At 35.2% G+C, this 21,593-nt stretch overlaps 1 protein-coding gene across 2 annotated transcripts in view; it reads left to right on the plus strand.

The window, feature by feature from the left end:
• The first annotated feature begins 6,306 nt into the window (after positions 1-6,306).
• Positions 6,307-21,593, plus strand: part of LOC135207414 (membrane progestin receptor gamma-like) — a 60,509-nt gene continuing 45,222 nt past the window's right edge. For both annotated transcript variants that reach the window (XM_064239144.1, XM_064239153.1), the window contains exon 1: positions 6,307-6,469. The gene's annotated coding sequence lies outside the window, so the exon portion shown is untranslated. The remainder of the gene's footprint in view (positions 6,470-21,593) is intronic.

Raw genomic sequence — 21,593 nt, forward strand, 5'->3', positions numbered from 1 at the left:
TAATTAGTAAAATTCTCTTAACTAAAGCCTGTACTTTGAATAACATCTAATCGAGTAGAAGGGCATAGATCGCATACATATTTTTTCTTCTTAATATAACTAAAATAGCATTTTCAGGGTTTTCATCTTGTATATACCCTTTTATGTAATGGCATTTATAGAAGAAAAGGTTTAAGTTTTGCGAAAAACGACCCTCCCCCCATAAAAAAAGCTCTGGGTACGGATCTAAGCTGGTGACGAAAATGGATCAGCAATCCCAAATAACCACAAAGGAGTCTGAAGAGCGCGTCCCCTCTGCTGCTTTGGTTTTGCTAAAGCAGGACTCACCGATTTTCAAGTTATCCTTGGCCCACCAATGGAATATCAAACTCCAGTTTGATGAGTTCTTTGGCAACAGAGCCCTGGAAGTACCTAATTAACGAGCTTTCATAGGGATTTATATTTTCAAAAGAAGATAGCGATAATGCATTTTTAGAAAAAATTGGCAACTTTATTGTAAGTGCCCTGCGCACAAAGGATGTTGAATAGAGAAAAGATATGAGAAATGTAATTTGTACAGTTTCCAGACGGCATGCTCATCAGCCACATTTATTTGATTCCCTTTTCCGTATAAGGATATTTTATGTTAAATTTAGCCAAATCTGGAGAATATTTGTTTTTAATATTTTCTTCAAGAAGTTGTCATTGTCTATTTAAACTTAATAATGGCACAGAATACTTTGCATGATTATTATGCTAAGTATTCTGGAGAGAAAAATTTATATAAACCATTGCCCAGGTACTAAGTATCAATTGAAATTTCCCTCCCAACTTGTACAGAGGCACAATTGGCGTCTGAACAAATGAAGAACGAAGATCTCCTTTGGTTAAACTGCCAACGGCCATACCACGTAGGAAGCACCGAAGCAAGAGCCCATGCCAGCATATGGCTGGCTTAATCTTTCCGCTGCTTTGGCTGCAGAAGCCAGAAAGTTTTCAGAGCTTACCTAGACTCGGTTTTTTATTTTTTATTTTTTCCATCTGTCCATCCGCCTGTGGTCCTCGCGCATGGCAACACTGCGTCCCTGGGTTTAAATAGTTACGCTATGTGTAAGTTTTAGGTAAATAAAAGGATTCTGGGTGTACATTTGCAACTGAAAAGTGTTTTAATAATTTACTGTATGCTAATTACAGTGTTAATATTCGAAATAGGATATTGTTATTATTGTTGAATGTAAGCTGCCTTTTCGGGGTGGCGAATGGAACAGCCAGAGGCAGTGGCGGGAAATTGCTTCTCTAGCTGTTCACTACTGCAAATGTCAACTTTATTGGACCGACCACACATACTCTGCTACTGAGCTACGTGTTACTTCATTACACGTAAGTATATCAGTATATACTTTTAATTTTTATAAAGTGCATTTTAGCCAGACACGATATGACGTAACTTGGTTTAGCATCTGTTTAATGGAATTTGCGTCTGGCTGTTCCATTCGCCACCCCGAAAAGGCAGCTTACATTTAACAATAATAACAATATCCTATTTCGAATATTAACGGTGTAATTTGCATACAGTAAATCATTAAAACACTTTTCAGTTGCAAATGTACATCCAGATATAATTTTATTTTAGTCTAGTCAAAGTAGGCAACAACCCTAAAAAAATTGCAAGAAATTGTTTTATGGTGTTGATTGATTCTTTTATGTGTGGACATTAATGCAACAAAAGTTTACCATTATAGGGGTACCGGAAATGGGTCAAAATGGCGTCATACAAATATGGCGACCAATGCTTCATACCTCCATATTTCACATTTCCCCTTCATCATCTGATACTGAATCATGATGCATGTTGTAACAATGGCCATTTTGGCATTGACCACATGCATGGGAACAGTGTAGCCCTCCATGCTTTCGACAAGTACAACGGTGTGTGTTACAAACACCAGAACAGTTGCAACCAATCATTTTCATGAGTGTTTCTGGTGCAGGTGCATTGTCAGTCATCGCTGGTGCTAGTTTGTTGGCTTGTAGACTCCACCCCCATTTAGTGACGTCCATATCATCACCCTTGCCCATCCATTGCATGACCTGGAAATAACTTCTCAGAAAATTATATTTTGTAGCCGAAGATGTTAGAGGCAGTCGTTCAGGTATCACAAAGCTTTTAGCCGCACTCACTTTTTTGCAAAGACGTTTATATCTGACAGCAGATAGGTTGTCCTCAGGTTTGCCATTGAACAGACACCATGAGTGCACACCCAGAGTCTACAATAACATCCATGTCTTGTCCAGGTGTACTGAAGATTTTTGCACATCTTGGCAGGATTGTATCACCTCTAATCAGCTTTTGCAGAGCAGACTGCTTTCAATTCCAAATATCCTGGAAGTGGTGTCGCATCCTGTGAACACAGGCAGAAACAGCAAACTTTGACAGATCTCGTTACCAAGAACTTGCTTTATGACCTTCATGTCATACACTACAGTAGGACTCCCTTTATCTGACCTGAAGTAGAGCTTTTTACCATCACTGGGAGATGCGTAATGAAGCAGTAGCACTAACAAATCTGTGTCCTCGCCTATGAGCATGGTAGTTTTTTCAGATGACATTGATACTGGTGTCCTCACAATGTCCAAGTCAGCATCTCCCATAGCATGTATCACATGACATCCTCTGATTTTTATGCTATCGGCAATCATATGGTTCAGTGTCTGTTTGTTCTCGTTATTAGAAAGGAATTCCTCCACCTTTCCTGTGAATTTTGTTTCAGTGATATTCACCTTATGACCGTCACGATTTTGTCTTCGTCGCTGATGTGTACCGTCCTTTGTACTTGGACCACCACTGTAACCATCGAAGACTACCGTAGCCTTGCCATAGTGTTTCACTGTGAATGCTGCATAGTGTTTGGCAATGGAGGTGTAGGTCCTTCCATCAGTGGTACTGTCAAAGCACCTAGGGCGCACAGCTTGTACAATAGATTGTCCAATACTCGCCACCTTTCTGCAAGTGTCTTTGCCAACAAATAAATGTTGGGGCAAGCATTCCAAGCTTGATGAAATGAATTCTATTGCGGATTGTAGTTCTAGCGCCGAAATATCAGGATATTGGTAGAGTGAAGGTGTGATCATTGACTAATGTCGCTCTTAATCAGTTTAGCCGCAGTCCGTATGATGGCTCTTTACCGAGCTTCTTCATCCTTTTTGGCAGGCTAAAATAGTCTCTCAGAATACTACTGGTTTTCTCACGAAATGTTACAATATCATGTAACCCCTCTTGCTCAGCAATGAATATAGATTCCCCGTAATGCTTTACCAGTTTTGATTTTAGGCACTGATTGCCATAGGCCACAGAATCTGGCTGAACCAGATATTCTGCCATTTTCTTAGCAAGATCGTTCACTGTCAATTATTGTTCTTCATCATTTTCTTCTAAGAACGAACACATTTTGACGAAGGCTTGCTCTTTGTCAGAGTCCTTTGGTCTTCCAACATTTCGTGGCTTCTTTTCAAGTGGACCATCTTTATACTGCAAAGGAATGGTCCGTTTTGTGCGAAAATTGATGTCACATGACCGATGGTAAACACAATCAGCAGCATGAAGATCCTTTCCGAAATACTCAATTCTACCACGAACACTGAGTGCCCATTCATCATTACGATCCTCACAATGTGAGATGATTGTCTCCACAAATGAATCTTTTTTGACACGGCTGAATTCATGAAAATCGGCACTACCTGGTGATTTTATTATCTCTGCCACAGAACAAACTGTGATTTGCTGTTAAAAGGTCCAACAGAAACACGTGCACTCCTTTTGAGATGTTGAGGTGGTTGTAGCTTGGCTTTCTTGAACAATTCTGTTTGCTTCTTGTTAATAAAGCTCACTCTGCATCTTTTATGTCACTGCCACAATACTGTCGCCTCTGTCAATCCTGGCCTTGCTGATCCCTTCAGCTCCCTTTTCACCAATCACCACATCTCGCAGCCACATAAAGGACAATTTCCTCGACTTGCCATTTTCTCACGCTCTGATATAAAAAGAGAAATTAATATTAGTAACATCTCAAAGCTGGAGTGGCTGAATGAAAGCAATAAACTAAATGAGTGCGTGTACCAACAAATTTGACCTCATTGCCGGATGACATCACAACATTATGACTGCACCTATAAACTTCTTATAAGCCTTGAATAATGGGGTAAACGTTATTTATACATTTGTAAAGTCACTTGTTCACTGAAATTACCACTTATCAAAGTACGGAATAGCTAACTGCCTTCCTAACCGGAACATTAGGTGTTTCTAGTGGCAGAGGCGGCCATCAACCACGACGCCATTTTGACCCATTTTGGTAACCCAATTTTGGCAAACTTTTGTTATATGGTTATTTACACATGAAACAACAAATTAATGCAACAAAACAATTTCTTGCAATTTTTTTGGGGGGTGATGGGGTTCAGGTCACATTTTATATTTTGACTGGACTATTTACCTAAAACTTACACAGCGCAACTATTCAAAGCCTGGGACGCAGTGTTGCCATGCGCAAGGACCACAGGTTGGTGGACATGGAAAAACAGAGTATAGTATTGGTTTCTGATTTAACTATTTTTTTCTCGCTTTTGAAATGCCATTTGCCTTACGATTTCTGTGTCGTTATTAAATTTAAATCGAAAATAACAATTTACTGAAGAAAATATTGAAAATTAAAGAATATTCTCCAGATTTGACTAAATTTAACAGAAAATATCTTTATAGGGAGAAAGGAATAAAATAAATACGGTTGATGAGCGCAGCGTCTTCAAAGGTTAATAGAAATGTAGGGTTACACGTCTTCAAATATCTGAGAAGTTCCCAGCGCACCTGATAAGAAGTTATGTAATTGTCTCTCGCAGATTTCCCAATCTTAGAAGCGGAGATACATTGAGGAAAGTTGAGTCCAATTCATCAAAACTCTAAGCTCGCCGAGGGGACTTCAGTTCTCTTCTCTAGTTGCTTCATCCACTTATTTACAGAGGGGGATTCGTCAACCAACAATGCGTCAATAATTTGTTCATATAGAAAACGGCCCATGTTGGGTGAGATATATATATTTCTAAGAAAAGGTAGAATGTTGACTCTTGTGACTTGCACCTTTTCCCCCAAAATAAGCATTGGATTGACGATTAAAAGAAAACCAGCTGCGGTTGGTTAAATGAGGAAATATTGAAATAACCAAGTCTAGTTCAGCATTCCTTGAATTCTTTGCTTCGTCCATTTTCTCTTTCCCAATTCGTCTGTAAAACACCTGCCAAAACAAATGATGAAATTAATAGTTAGAGAAAGTTCATTACAAACAGCAACTCCATTTAAGGATGTATATATATATATATATAGATATATATATATATACACATATATATGTTTGTGTGTGTCAGAAAAAATAATTTCTTGCTGATCCTTGTACTTATTAAAATGAATCATCAAAATCCTTGGCATTTTTATATACCTCAAGCAACCACGACTTCATTGACGAATGGTGTAGATACTTATCGTTTGTTCCAGATTTCTTGAAAAAAATAAAATCTATAATTTTGAAAGCATACGGTTTTCCTAACCTTTATCAACGCATTTTACGCTTAACGGTCGTACTGGAACGGGTTATTTCATGAAATTAATAGTGTCACCGACTTACCTCTCCTCCCTCGCCCCATTGCTGCAGATTTCCAAATCACACCCCCCGCCATGGTATTTTACATCCAGTAGCCTAATTCCATCTCGCGTAAGCACTGAAATTTATCACATCTATAAGACATCAACTGAATACATCACAATGGAATGGAACGAATGATGTATGATAGTAAACTTAACCAACATCATCAAAGAGCGAGGAGGAGACCATCGTTCGGGCCTGGAAGACAGCAGTCGACAGTGTCCAGAAATAGTGAAAAACAAGATTCTTTTTATTACAACCAAGGCTCTTTAATGCAACCATACACTTTCTCTAGCGGCAACGATAGGCTCTCCTTTTAGGCCTATTTTGTGGGGAGGGGGGGCGGGAGGTCATTGCTCGTTTAATTTTCTACGTTGTAGGATATACAAACAGACGAAGAACTAAGCCTAACGCTGTACGATAACCACGGAACGTAAACAAACCGTATTCAACTGAAGATAAAATGTTTTACAATTAAAAATCAGAAACGTTAAATATTATTGCCTATATTTATTTGATACTTTAAACTCTCAGTTTGTGTCCTCTGATATAAATGTCAAGTCCCAATGAAATATGTGAGACTAACGCATATACGTCTGGCAGGGACACTGAAGTTAGTTCGTGTGTGTGTGTCCATTCCAAGCATTTAGTCGCCTTGAGTCGTTGGTCGTAACCAGTCCCACTATCTCGCGCTGGCTAAATTGTGCCATTCAGTTTGCGATCATACTATGTGACTCCGGGGGGACGTACGAACTGATTGGCTCTCCGATTTCTTCTCCTTTTCTAAATACACATAGGTATGTCTTTTACTCTCCAGTAATTCTGTATAGTATCTAGAAAGAGGTGACACCACTTGCTAGGCATAGATGTAAAACGCCCCGAAACCCGTGCGTATTGGTACCATAGAAAGCTCCAGTATAGTGAAATTCCCCCCCATATATGATTCGAATAGAAATGTTCAGCTTTTATTTAAAGAATGGTTAATTCGTGTTTATTTGTAAACAGGCATATGGTTTCGTGTGATATTCAACAAGTACATTTTATTGTCATTTGATGAATTTTCGTAAAAATTAAGTTATCTTAGCATGATGTGCAACAAGCTTGTGGAGCCTTCTTACGAGATTGCAAACTGTTCAGCATTTAGTGTAGGGCAATGAGGTAGTGTACTAAAGAAATGTCATTTGGATATATAACTAATTTGAATCTAGCTGCATTTGCATCCATAGTCGTGAGAATAACTGTTCAGCATGTACTATGTATAGGGCAAAAAAAAAAAGGGGATTGTTTCAAAGGAACTATTTGGGAGTGCCTATAGGTAACTGCTGCATTGTCAAACTATCTGCATTACAATCCCAGGTCTTCAGTAAAGGTGTCAAGCATTTAAGTGCAGGATATATAAGGACGTGTTCTTAAGAACTTATATTTCGATATATAATTGTATTGCCAAAACTAGTATCTGCACATCGAAACCAATGTCTTGGTGGTTGTATCTGTGAGAGAGGGTTGTTACCGTTGTTGTATCTGTGAGAGAGGGTTGTTACCGTTGTTGTATCTGTGAGAGAGGGTTGTTACCACGTGGATGGTGATTATTGGGAGTGACTTGTTGTCATGAGCACAGAGCCACAGGTGTCGCTCTTCGATGTGTTACCTTATGAGTTAATTAAGTTAGAGATCTTGCCGTGGTATGGCAGTGAGTCACCCAGAAAGAATAAAAGCGACGCGATAGATTAAGCTTCAGTAGGTGAAGACATAAAACTGTTTTGTGTAATGACAGTATTGCGAGTTTTGCTACGTTGTAGGCTACCTACGTGGTTTTTATCGAGGGATGTTGCCTCGTGAACACAAAACATTGATTTTGTATACTGTGTGTTTTGTTTTGGGGGGTTTATCGGTTAAGCGTAGTACAGTGGTGTTCTTTGCGTTCTCTTTGGTGTTGCGAATTTGTTACGCAGTACGACTTTGCTTACATGTTGCGTTCATAGATGTCGAATGTTTTTATGCCATGACAACCTGATATCTGTATGTTTACATTTCAACGGAAGTCGTTAGTTAGAGATCCTGTCTTGGTATTATTATTATTATTATTATTATTATTATTATTATTATTATTATTATTATATAGAAGATGAACCATGTTACGTGTTAATTCTACAGTGAAGAATTTTTGGGCCAGATTAGTAGTAAACTTACTGCTGGATAAGGTCACGCCGATTCTCTTTCAGTTGCATTAGCGCGTTATCGTGAAACGTTCAGACTGTCGTAGAGATAACGAATGAATGGAAAATATTCAAAAGACCTCGTATAGAGATATACCCAATATACAAATACGCGAGAAGCAGCAGTATGTAGTGGTTAATGAAACAAAGACTTAACAGAGTGTAGTGGAAAATGAACTTGAGAATACCGTGTACTTATCTTATACAGCAAATTGACGAAAAAGCAAGAGAATTAACTATCAATACAAATAAAACGATTTACGTTGGAAAAGTTAGGAGAACAAAAAGACAGGTTATTCCAGAAAACTGTCAATGACAGGTAGTACCCGGACCCCACCTGGTAGATCAAATGAAGGTCTCGAAAAATAAACGATGGTGAGAAATAAAGTATTGCGGCGTGTTAAATTTATACTTAATATTTTTACCGATTCATGAGATAATTTAAAAAAAATAAATATACATTTTATAGTTGCATCTCTTTGTGTCAGTAAAAATGATCTTTCTGAATATTTCATTCATACGTTGATCACGATTCGGGTAGCATGTTATTCAAATACTTTAAAAGTAATTCAGCAATGCTGGGAATGAAAAAAAGTAAAAGTGCTATTATAGATACGCTTTAGTAACATAGGTAAACACGTGAAACAACACTTCATATATCTAAAGCTTATATATTGTGAAATCCACTTGTGATATTCGCGCCGAAGACTGTAACCAATTAGGTTCGGTATCTGGTTAACTCTTCCACTATCGTGCGAAACTCGTATCTCTACCAGTTTTCATATGCGTGGTTCTCGTCGCTAACAAGAGTTTGGCCTTGAAGTCGTTAAAAATTAGGGGTCTGCTATCTTGATTTGCAGTAGGCCCGCCTGGGATTCAGAACCGGTTACGCACGCAAACACATACACACGTATATAATAAATTGTTTACAAAAAAGGTAACCCAAGAGGAAAGAAGAAAGACTGCTATTTCCACATTCTCATGTTTTGACAGATTAATCATGGATGAAACCCATGTGGATAGGTTCATACGGCCATACAGATGACAACTGCGTATGGAGTAATTCCCCCATCCCCCGCCCCGTCCACTCCGTCCTATCAACACCTGTCTTGCGCGCGCTCCCTTCTATGGTTGTTGCCTTATGCACAACCAAATACAGTAATGGTGTGTTGGAACTCTTCACACTACCCATTCGTTCTAGCCGGATTCGCTGCCAGCTTGTCAGTACTATAATAATCCAAGACTCTTTACCTACCATTAATTGTCTCCCAAATATAATTAAATGGTATCCTTTGAAAACCATGTGCTGCCAACTGGTAGGCCCTTTTCAAAACACTTCCAAAAGATGGTCTGTTCTTGTTTACTCCGGGAGGCTGTTTACCTACCAATAACGCAACGCCGTCTATTTTTGACTTTTTTCATTCTAGGCCATTTCGACACTATTACAGCCTTTTGACTTCCTTCCACACAGTCCTACCCATAGTCCTTGCAATAAACGTCTATTGCAATTTCCTTCAGATTTGTACATACTTTGGGAAGTTGCAGTAGACGTTATTTCGAGGATTGTACGAGTGGGATTGAGAGTGAAAGGAGGAATTAAATACTCATCGGTCACCAGACCCACGCGCATATACTAAATATGTACATTATATATATATATATATATATATATATATATATATATATATATATATATATATATATATATATACATACATATATATACAACATACATACATACACTAACTATCACTTACACAATTATTGTTCTGTGCATTAATTCATTGGAACTGGATGAATAGGAATGTCCTCTAGATACCATCCATTTTCAATAAAGTCTAGTAAATTAAAGAATCTGGAAGCTAAACCATCCCATTTTATTGAAGCCTAATACGAGTAATATGAATATGCATACGTTGTGAAGTTGTGTGGCTGTTTTGTGTATATGATAAGTTATCAAATTGCGATGAATATGTAGTATATAAATGTCATTTGCGATGAATATGTAGTATATAAACGTCATTTGATGTAATAAAGGTAATTAGATTTTTTCATTTAGATGAATAATAAGATTGTTACTCGACAGTATTCTTATAACAAACACTTTGATATTGTTTTGTTTCTCATATATATAATATATATATATATATATATATATATATATATATATACATATAATTCAAACATGATGGGTAGGCTATTCCTCGGCAGTACAAATCAGGTGGTGTTGAAGAAGACAGCATCAAACATATGTCACTTTTTATTCTCATTGCGAACGTCGAGAGCAATGTCTCATCATCCAGGCTAAAAAAAATAAAAGATAAAAACTGTATTACAATACAGCATTAAATTATTTTTGTTGACATAAAAAAAATAACACATTGAATAAAAGTAATACAAGGAAATTCACACATGGAAATACAAGTTACTCTAAATAATGAAATAAAAAGGTAAAAAACGAAATATAAAATATATATATATTATAAATGAAAAGGCATTATTAAAGTTAGGAATAGTTAAAAAAGACACCTTGTCTCAACGACGTTCGTTCGTTGCTGTATGAAAAACGCATCGAAAGTAAACAAGAAGAAAGGGCCTGGTTTAAGCTATGTACAAGGGTGGGAACAGATGAAGAGTGGTTGTTCAAGGTTGGAACTAGTTTCTTTATAGCAAGAGATTCTAAAATTGGAAGGTGATGTGCGTATGGACTTGATAACAATATCTTGAATCCTTATAGGTTACACTATTTTTACAAAATTTCCCATGATTTCTAATGTTAGATTGTTCTGGGTTATATATATATATATATTTATTTAAATAAATATATATATATAATACAATACATACATACATACATATATACCTACATACATTATATATAATATAAATATATATTATATATATATATATATATATATATATATATCATACATATATATATATATACATATATATATACCTATATATATATAATATATATATATATATATATATATATAATATATATATATATATATATATATATATTATATATATATATATATATATATATATATATTTTTCCAGACGAAAGTCTTGCTTAATTTTAATAATGTTAAAGAGAGTTCTATTTATACATTTCCACTGAAAATGATCCGTAACCAATGCTATAAATAGCCGTCGTTATCCGAGGCTTGAAGTCAATAAGAAAGAGGAAGAGGAAGGAGAATGGGAGTTTAGAGGCAATTGTCCCATATCACAAAGGAAGGCGGATAGGAGTTTCTCTCTCTCTCTCTCTCTCTCTCTCTCTCTCTCTCTCTCTCTCTAAGTAGATGATAATATTATAGAAGACTAGTCCCATTGAGCTTCCGCCATGTTTAATACTATAGCACCTTGGAGGTGCGAGTAGATAACATGGACTATTCTCTAACTAAAGGGGTACGAGTTAGGAGTTTTCATTGCTTGGCGTCTCCTTATTAATACCAAAGGAATATTAACAATTGAGGGTCCTACGCACAAGCCGCACAACCGTAGCACGCGTGACGTGGTGTGGAAAAAAAAAAAAAGTAGACGGAGAGAGGCTCGGAGAGATTACTATTCTATTTGAATTCTCATTGTCGCAAATATGCATATAATAGTGGGTTAGCAACCTCATTCTTAAAAGTCCCTATCATGAATGTTAAGCCTTTCAAAAAGAAACTTAAATATTTTTTTGTTTAATCGATGTTATGATATGGAAGATCAAACTGTGAATGTGAAATTTGCAGTGTGATCAAATACATCTGATGAATTAACTGTTAATTTGATAATGGGGATCCTGCGGGCATTATGTTAGTGGTGCTGGACTTGTCAATAGGTAGGTAAGTGACAAGTGAGAATAATTGGAGTACTGACTTATGGAGTACTAGAACGGAAATTTCTGATATCGAATAGGACTATGGACAAAATTAAGACTACACAAAAGTAAATGGTAGTACATGTAAACAAATTTCAGAGAGTAGGAAGGAAGGAGATGAGAGAATGGTTGGACAAACTGGGAGTGGCATTAGTTTTAGGGTAGCCGACAGAATGATTAATGAAATGACCACGGATGTAAAGGAGGAAACGATCTGTCAAAAAGAGAAGTTCAATGGTAACATCAGGAGAAGGAAGACAATAAAATGCAGTGTATGATATTTTTCGGGGTGATGAGCTTGTGGTTTGAAGTGGGTGCTTTCATTGACGCACCAGAAGCTGACGAACTCCTGCTGGTAGGTACTTACGTATGAATTTCAGAGTTTGAGAAGTGAAACTGACATGGGAAACACTAAGTCATGATTTGATCACAGCAGATTTGATTTTAGCTAAAACTGCCAATGATACCTCGTATAGTTTACTAACTAGACTTGTTCAGCAGGAGATGGAAAGGGGAAAACCTGATAATTGAGAATGAAGTTATAGTTACGGTAGCAGAGAAAATGGCATGCCGTTTAGTTTGATATCTAGAGTTGTTTAGCAGGGAATGGAATGAGGAAAAGCCTGATTTTCACAATGAAGTTTTAATTAAGGTACTAGAGAAAGCTGACTTAAGTGACTCTTACTAATTTTAGAGGCTTGCGCTTAAGTCATATGCAATGAAAATATTCAGTGCACTGAACAAAGTTCAGTTGAAAAAGCAAGAGTTGCAGAGATCAGAGTCTGATGTTGCCATAAGACAGTGTATATAAGTGATGGCTTTTGTTAATTGCAAGTCATTGAACAACTTCAACAGACCAACATAATGTAAGGTCTTCCATCACAATGTCATTCTCGTCGAAATATGTAAGGTTAATTGAAATTTAAAGATAAATTAATGGTCTTGTTAAGTGAATTTGTAGTAAATAGTGAAGTGCTACACGTCAATGTTATTTCAACTTTGGAGGAAAATTTAGACTGGATTAACGATATCTAATCGACCCCAGATATAAATATATATTTTTAAATTGGCAAAACCCCCAAGATATACAAAGCTTGCTTGATAGCATGTATCATTTAAGCTGATGGAAGGAACTAAAAACGATATCTTAAAAAGAACAGAAATGATAAAAACAGAGTATGCACAGAGGGATGATACATATGTTGAAAAGAATTATATTAAGCTCAGGTTCTCATGAAGCGGAATTTAGTGAAAGCCTGATATAGGCAATCCAACAATGGCCTTAAAAGAAATGGCAAGTTGCATACATAAGTAAGATTAAGCATAAGTCTAGTATAACATGGTGTGGCAATGGAACTAGAAAAGGTTATCAAGTTCAGAATAAAGCTTTAAGAAGACGATTAGGAGTCAGATGGCAGGGTAGAGTTAGAATTGATACCATTAGGGAAATTAACGGAAGTTCCATAATTTATGCAGATGAGATAACGTTGAAAGGGAGACGGAAATGGTTTGATAATTTAGGTCCTTCGTGCCAAAGTCTAATTCTTTAGACCTTGCTTCGTACTGTCCTTGAGAAAATGGTACTATATTGTTAGCTGTGCTATTGTGGGTAGCAGGGTAATTAGAAAAGACGATGCCGGATTTATGAATCTTGGGTGGCCCCTAGGCTTTATATATATATATATTATATATATATATATATATATATATATATACTTCTCAAGAAGCAAGAGAGACGTCTTCTGGTAATTTAAAAGGAAAAAAGGCTTTATTAAGCGACGTTTTCGCTTAAATAACTATTGGGTCTTTATTAGATATAAAGAAAAGCTGAGCCCTCTTCTGACTTCCAATGCGGTCTATTTATTTTCGTGTCCCAAATGTAGTTTGGGAAATTATGTCGGGGCCTCACGTAGGCTTCTTAAAGTCCGCATTGATTGCCACAGGGGGGTGAGTTATAGAACAGGTGTCCGGTTGTCTTCACCAGAATTCTCGAACATTCGTGAACATTCAAAAAAAATGCAAATTCAACATAGAATACAAACACTTTAAAGTCATTACACGGCTTTCTTCTCCTCAAGAGCTTGCTGTTTTCGAATCGCTTTTCATAAAACAATAGTTCCAAATTAACAATCAAACTACCGCTACCCCTCTTTACCTGGCATAACTATGTTTTACTTGGAACCTTTCCTTCTTCTTCTTGTCACTCGTCTTCTCCCTTTCACTTGAGATGGTAATTCTCTTAGCATTGTAGTAGGTTTTCTATGAATTTTAAATGTATGTTAGTTATTAGGATGAGTCTTTTTATTATATTTATGTGTATTAATCCTTTTTACCAGCCGTGATGATGGGCTGGACCCCGAAACGTCGCTTAATAAAGCCTTTTTTAAATTACCAGAAGACGTCTCTCTTGCTTTTGCTTCCTTGAGAATATATCTCGAACGATTGCTGTTTTCCTGGTATATATATATATATATTATATATATATATATATTATATATATATATATGTGTGTGTGTGTGTGTTTGTGGGTGTGTGTGTAAAATGGTCAATGAATTTTGCAGCTACACAATTTTTAATATACAGGCTAGCGACTTTGGAGCTTGGGGGCTCCTAGGCCTAGCCTAATTAGCCTATTGGGATATCCGCCACCGTGAAGACCCAAACTTGTGGGAGAACTATGAGAAAGCAAGCAAGAGGTGATTGGAAATTAATAGAGGGTAAACAGCAGACATTGGTGGTGGAATTTCACAGAGGCCCTTATGGTCGATGAAAAAGGCTGCAGAACTTCAATAAAGTGATGGGTAATTGTATAGCTATGTAAAGGTTACTGGGATTTTGGTGGCGACGAAAGGTAATGTAACTTTTACCGAAGTAACTCGTTTAGAATGATTAGTAATGTTTGATTTAAAAAAAAATTTAAAATACATCGAAATTGTTCCTGTGACCAGAGTCAGGCTAGGTAGAGGTACTCTGAAGTGGTTGAAGTTTGATAATGTCTTTAAAATCAAAGTAAAAATTTTGTATAAAAGATAAAAGTAAAAAAGTTCGGTTCTCCCTTGTGGATACAAACCGGTTAATGCTGGAAACGATTCGCAACAGGTTAGTCTCGATGCCGGAAAGCCATAAGTGCCCCATTTTTTGTTGCTTGAGCCCGTAAATGCAGATAAAACACCTGGAAGCTTTTTGTGGTTATTTTGAGACTATTATCATGCTTGGAAAGATAATAGTTTAATCCAAAAGCACAAATAGAAACTCCATGTAACTTAGACGATAAGATCCTGGCAGGTTGGCCTAATTGAAAAATCATGTAACTTCGACAATACGGTCTGGTACGTTGGTCTAATAGAACAGTTACGTTTTTGTCCCATCTGTATGAAGCTGCTCCTCCAATTGGTACATGATAACAGCTACGCATAGTCACGGTCTACCTAGACCGTGCTCATAGGTACAACTCGGTGTAAAATATCGAAAATTGGTGTATGAAATATCTAAAGCTGGTACAACTTGGCATAAAATATCTAAATTTGACACGCACACTATGAAATATCTGAAGTTGGTACAACAACGTAGTATAAAATATAAGAAAAATGGCTCAACTAATTATAAAAAGTATCTGAAGCTGGCACAGCATAGCATAAAATATTTGAAACTGGTACAACTTAGTAACTTAGTAAATAATACTTAAAACTGGTACAACTTAGTAACTTAGTACAAAATACTTAAAACTGATACAAATTAATATAAAATATACGAAGGATCGACTAGGTAAGGTAAAAAAAAAAAAAAAAAAAAAAAGACTGGGCTAAGTTGCTGTTGCCAACTGACTTGCCCTCCACAAAGCCGATAGGTTCCTGGTTCAAGAACTGCTTCAAGCACCGGAACGCGTACACGAGTCTACGCTTGTGCAACCGGTTTTTCATAAATCATCTTCCTGGGACTTGTGCAGATTCAGTGAACGTGTCTTACAAGTTAGCAACTCCACAGTGTTAGTTCAAAACAAACCACAGTGTGACTGTGGTGGCGTTTCTCAGACTTGGGCTTCGGTGAAGAAATTGGTTTTGACAAATGGCGTGCTTTAAGGCGATTACAGATAACACCGTGGGACAGAATTAATGAAACTGGCGTTGAACATGGAGAGGTTATTTTTACCTTTTATGAGAGTAAAAATGTGTTTATTTTTTTAGTCATGTTTTAAAGCCTCTACTAATATATATATATATATATATATATATATATATATATATATATTTGTATTTGTGTATATATAGTATAATCTATATGTATAATGCTTGTGAATATGAATACAGTGCATTTATTGTACGTAAGCCACCCTTCCCCAGCAACTTAAATGACCTAAGTTGGTTGTGAACAGGTTCTTTGCACATTATGTTAGAACAAAGTTTATTATTCTAGGAGGCGATTGTCTGCAATTGCATCACGGTAGCTCTATTTTTCCACAGTATAAGCGTTTGAAAACCCCGAACACCACATTTTTGGCCAATGATAGGAGTTTGTAGTGTCTGTTCGCGGAAGACTTTAGCAGTTCCTGGGTATCGTCCGGTTCGCTTATTTTTGTTACGTTTCTGCCAGACGTGTGGGTTGGGTGAGACCAATGAGACGAGTGTGCTTACCCGCCCTAACCGGTCTTTGCGTAAAAAAAAAAAAAAAAAAAAAACAAAAAAAAAAAAAAAAAAACGTATTCGTTTCTCTTGTCAGCAGTTGGATCGTTGTGAATGATAAGAGATCTTAAGTCTATTAGGTGAGAAATGCGATGAAATCTACAGAATTGATGTAGAGCATCGACGAGTGTTATCGTTCGCGTTTCCAGTATACAAGGGTGAAATTAATTGCTGACGTGCAGCGGGCACACAGTACAATTCTGTATGTGCTTTTAACTTTTTTGACATTTTATATATACATACACACACAATATATATATATATATATATATATGATATATATATATATATATATAATTTATGTGTGTGTATGTACGTAAAAAACAAAAAGAAATACCTGTATGTGGGTGTGTGTTAGTGCGAGACACTTACATGGAAAAGTCGTATATATGTAAATATATATATATACACACCTGTTGCCTAAGTGAAGGTTAACGTAAGCTGATGTCGTAGTTAACAAGAGACTTAACCCTATTTTTTTATGCGTTCTGTTGGTTTTGAAATTGTATTTAAAGTAAATATTACTTAAAGCAAACACTTTGAAGCGGATCTCCCATACCAAATTTTACTTTTGTAAACTATTAATTTACTCGAGGAATATCAGGAATTCCCGTTACTAAGTACATCAATCGCAATTTTTATCTGCTTCGTTAAATTTCAGGTTCGAGTTTTTATTGGCTGATGCGTAGCCAAGATGGATTATTATTTTTTTTTTAAATGTTCAATGCTACACCTGCACATCTGCAGGTGGACCAACCTTCATGACTCATTGGGATCATATTCGAAGCTGTTGTCAGCGGTGAATGAAGGTTGAAGAATTGTGCGTGTATGGAATATATATGATATAATATATATATAGTGTGTGGGGTTATGTTGTTATGCATTGATTATATATATATATATATATTATATTATATATACTATATATATATATATACTATATATATATATATATATATATATAGTATATATATAATATATATATTGTGTGTGTGTGTTCTGTGTATGTAACGGTAAAATTGAACGCAAAGATAAGTCTAAAGATAAGAGATGAATGTAATGTGTCGATATTTGGAAATTTTCGATAACAGTGATCAGATAAATCCAATTTATTAATTTTTTGTTTGTTTACCTTTTTTTGTTTTCTGACAAAAGCCAATGTTTTGACTGAAGGGAAAGATGAATAATTGGGAGATTTATTTATGTATGTGAGAAGTGATTTCGTGAATTTTTTCGATATATTTTATTATTTTAATTATTCTGGTTTTCTTTGATATTGGGAGTCCGTGGGAGTTGATATGCGCAAATAAACATATCTAGTGGTAAGAAGCTAATTAACTTGGTATTTTGTTAATGGTATATGCTTTTAAACCCCTAATTTTGTGTGTATTCAATTGTATTTTTTTACCACTGATTCAACTGAATTATGTCAACGGCAGCAAAACGTGGAATAAATAGTATTGTTTCGTGGATATGCATTAAATGAACATATTCTCTTACTAGATGTAACCCGGAAGACATATGATCAATAATAGTATTAGAAAAGCTTTAGAAACGAGGGGCTTAAACGTTTAAAAAAAAATGCAGGCTATCTCCAACCCCCTAGATATAATTGATTGACCCAGACTGTGAAGGAGATCTTGCAAAGTTCATATCTGGTCAGTCACTAAATTTAGTGACTTTAGAACGTTAAATTGTCGGTAAAGGATTGGACGATCTGTTTGGTTATTAGAGTATATTTATCGGTTATTAGAGTATATTTATCGGTTATTAGAGTATATTTATCGGTTATTAGAGTTGCGGTTTCGATGCCAAGTACTTGAACTAGTGTACTTATACTTACTGTATACCCTGGAAGGTGTATACATTAAATCTGCACCTTTTGCAATTTTTAAGTGTGGACACTTTCGAAACCAATAGGTAATTTAATAGTTTTTGTAGGCACATGTATGGGTATGGGTGCGTGTCTTGCGTATACGTAACTGTATATATATATATATATATATATATATATATATATATATGTATATATATATATATATATATAATAGTATATTGTTTGTGTGTGAATTTCACGCTCTCTGTATTGGAAGATGTCTTAAGTAATATCAAAGTTCCATGATTTTCCCTTATCACCCCAAACGAAGAGGACACAAGAGGATTTTCTGTAGTACCGGATGTGTCTTGTCATGTTCACTTAATCCACGTCTCTGTTTGTGTAATCAGCTCGGACTGAATTCACAGAACCTTGGGGTCGTATTGGGGATATCAGTGGACTTTTTCTCAGTTTCATGGTAGGGAAGTCTTCTCTTGAGGTCAGCTTGCAAATTTTAAAATTTTAGTTGGCATGTTTCTGAAAAATGCAGTCTAATATTATTTATGCCCAGTGAAATATATATATATATATATATATATATATATATATTATATATATATATATATATATATATATATATATATATATATATATATATATATATATATATATATATATATATATATATATATATATATATATAATATATATATGTATGTATGTATGTATGTATATATATATATGTATATATATATAATAATATATATATTATATATATATATATATATATATATATATTATATATATATATTTATGTATATATATGTAATTATAATATAATTATAATATTACATACGTACGTACTTACATACGTAAATACAGTTTTCTATCAGACGGTATTAATTATTCAACTCGTGTTCTTATCTATTAACAATAAATGTTTGAAATGACTTATATTTGAAACCTTTGGAATCTAAGATGTACAAATGTTATTAATATTATTACTGAGGACAATACTCGAAGACTAATGTGTTAGAGGACGCTGGAATTCTATCTTGTTAGTCTAGGTATTCTTAATTACCAATTGTTATTCATAGTTCCTTTCCTGTAGTGCGTGGGCATTTAATGGCTGGTTATCATCCTTAGAGTAGTTGTTTCTTATCTGAAATGTCTCTTCGTGCTGTAATTTTATCGTGTTTTTATCAGCTGAATGGATAGGATACACTGTATTCTTTTAATAGTAAATATTTTCAGTGTGAAAATGATTACAGCTTTTTGCTCAAAGTATCAGATATCTCTTTTCCAAGGACGTGATGGAAAAACAGTGTTGTTTACCAGGATAATCGATGTTTTTCCAATTTTGCCAGTGGCTTCTTCATCCTAGGGATACCTATTGTCAGACTATGACATTGCCAGTTCACGTTTTGTGATAAAAATGGAATTTAGCATTTAGACAACTTAATGTTTTGAAGGCTGTTGCTTATACAGCACATGAAGTGATCCTGTGCTTTAAAGTACTGTCTTAATTGTCATGAAATAATATAATGATACACCGCATTGTTATTGATAGAATATTAGCTTGTCAGATGTTATTCCCATTAATTGTGACCTAATGTCTCTCTCTCTCTCTCTCTCTCTCTCTCTCTCTCTCTCTCTCTCTCTCTCTCTCTCTCTCTCTCTAGGACTAGCCGAATTGGCCACCTTTTCATATCCCGCCAAGGCGTGAAAGTAATTGGATCGACATAAAACACGAAAGAAATTATGATCTGCTGGCAGCCGTATCTTATATCTATAATATGTAAATATAGAAGTATATACTTTAAATTCATGCTGTTATATTTTTTTCTAGTTCTTGAGACAAAAAAAAAAGTTTAATTATTCATTTCTCAACTAATTTTTTAAAGCAATTGCATCCTATTGCTCTTCAGTATTCAATGGCTCAAGTTTACATAAAGTGTTTGGATTCATTGTTTATACTTGTACTCTCTTAGCCTTGTCAGGTTTTTCATTATGTTCATATTTTCAGAGCTTATAATTACAAACCTATAATGCTTCAGTAAAACCATGTGCCCTATCCACCAAATTTCTTGCGAAACGTAACCTCCTGCCCTGAATGTAAGCGATTAGACCTCTGGGGCCCCAAAAAAAAAAAAAAATTCTGTACTACAATGTCCCGTCTGCGTCCACCAGCTGCATGTGAATGAAGAGGGGGGGGGGGGGGAGGGGGCGGGGGGGGGGGTGGGAGTTGCCTATAGTTGGCCTTAATCCCGTAAGTGAAATACAGAAAGAAGAAGAAGAAAAAGTTTCTCTTCAGGAGACGAGACGAAATTGGGCCCATTCAGCTTCACTTTTATCACATAATGCAGGATTCGGGGATGGCGTGATATTCGACCTCGTTCGCGGTTACACTTGCTTATAGATTCTGCTCAGGGTTAAAGCGCTTTGGAATTCCGAGTTGATGACGGCGTTGCTGTAGTGCGTTTTCTGCCGTTTGTATAGTAGTTTACTTCCGTATGGGATGGCTCCTTTACTTTCTCTTAACTGTTTAATCGCGCGCGCGCATATGCATGCATGAATGCACGCGAGGGATACACACGTTATATATATATATATATATATATATATATATATATATACATACATACATACATAACATACATACATACATACATATATATATCTATATATAATATATATATATATATATATATATATATATATTATATATATATCATATATATATATATATATATATATATATATATATATATATATATAGAGAGAGAGAGAGAGAGATATATATATTTATATATAGAGTATATATAGATATTGATATATATATATATATATATATATATATTATATCTATATATAGATATATCTCTATATATAGATATATATATATATATATATATATATATATATATATGATATAGATAATATATATTATATATATATATATATAGATAGATATATATCATATATATACTATCTATATCAACTATATCTAAATATATCTATAAATATATATTATATATATCATATATATTATTATATATTAAATATATATTATAATACATATATAATATAGATCTATATATATATATATATATATATATATATGCATGCATGCATGTATGTGTGGGAGGGTGTATTTGTTATGTGTGGGTGGATCGCTTACGAGCGAAATGTCACCGATATATATCTTTTTTGAAGAGACCCTTTGCCTATCAGATTCCTGGGCATTACCGCACCCGCATCTCCGCATTTGGTGCCAGGATCGTGTCTATCAATTATTACGATCCTTATGGGAGCTCTCCCCGCAGGGGAGACACA

The sequence above is a fragment of the Macrobrachium nipponense genome, chromosome 11, assembly GCF_015104395.2.
Source record: "Macrobrachium nipponense isolate FS-2020 chromosome 11, ASM1510439v2, whole genome shotgun sequence".
Lineage (NCBI taxonomy): Eukaryota > Metazoa > Arthropoda > Malacostraca > Decapoda > Palaemonidae > Macrobrachium > Macrobrachium nipponense.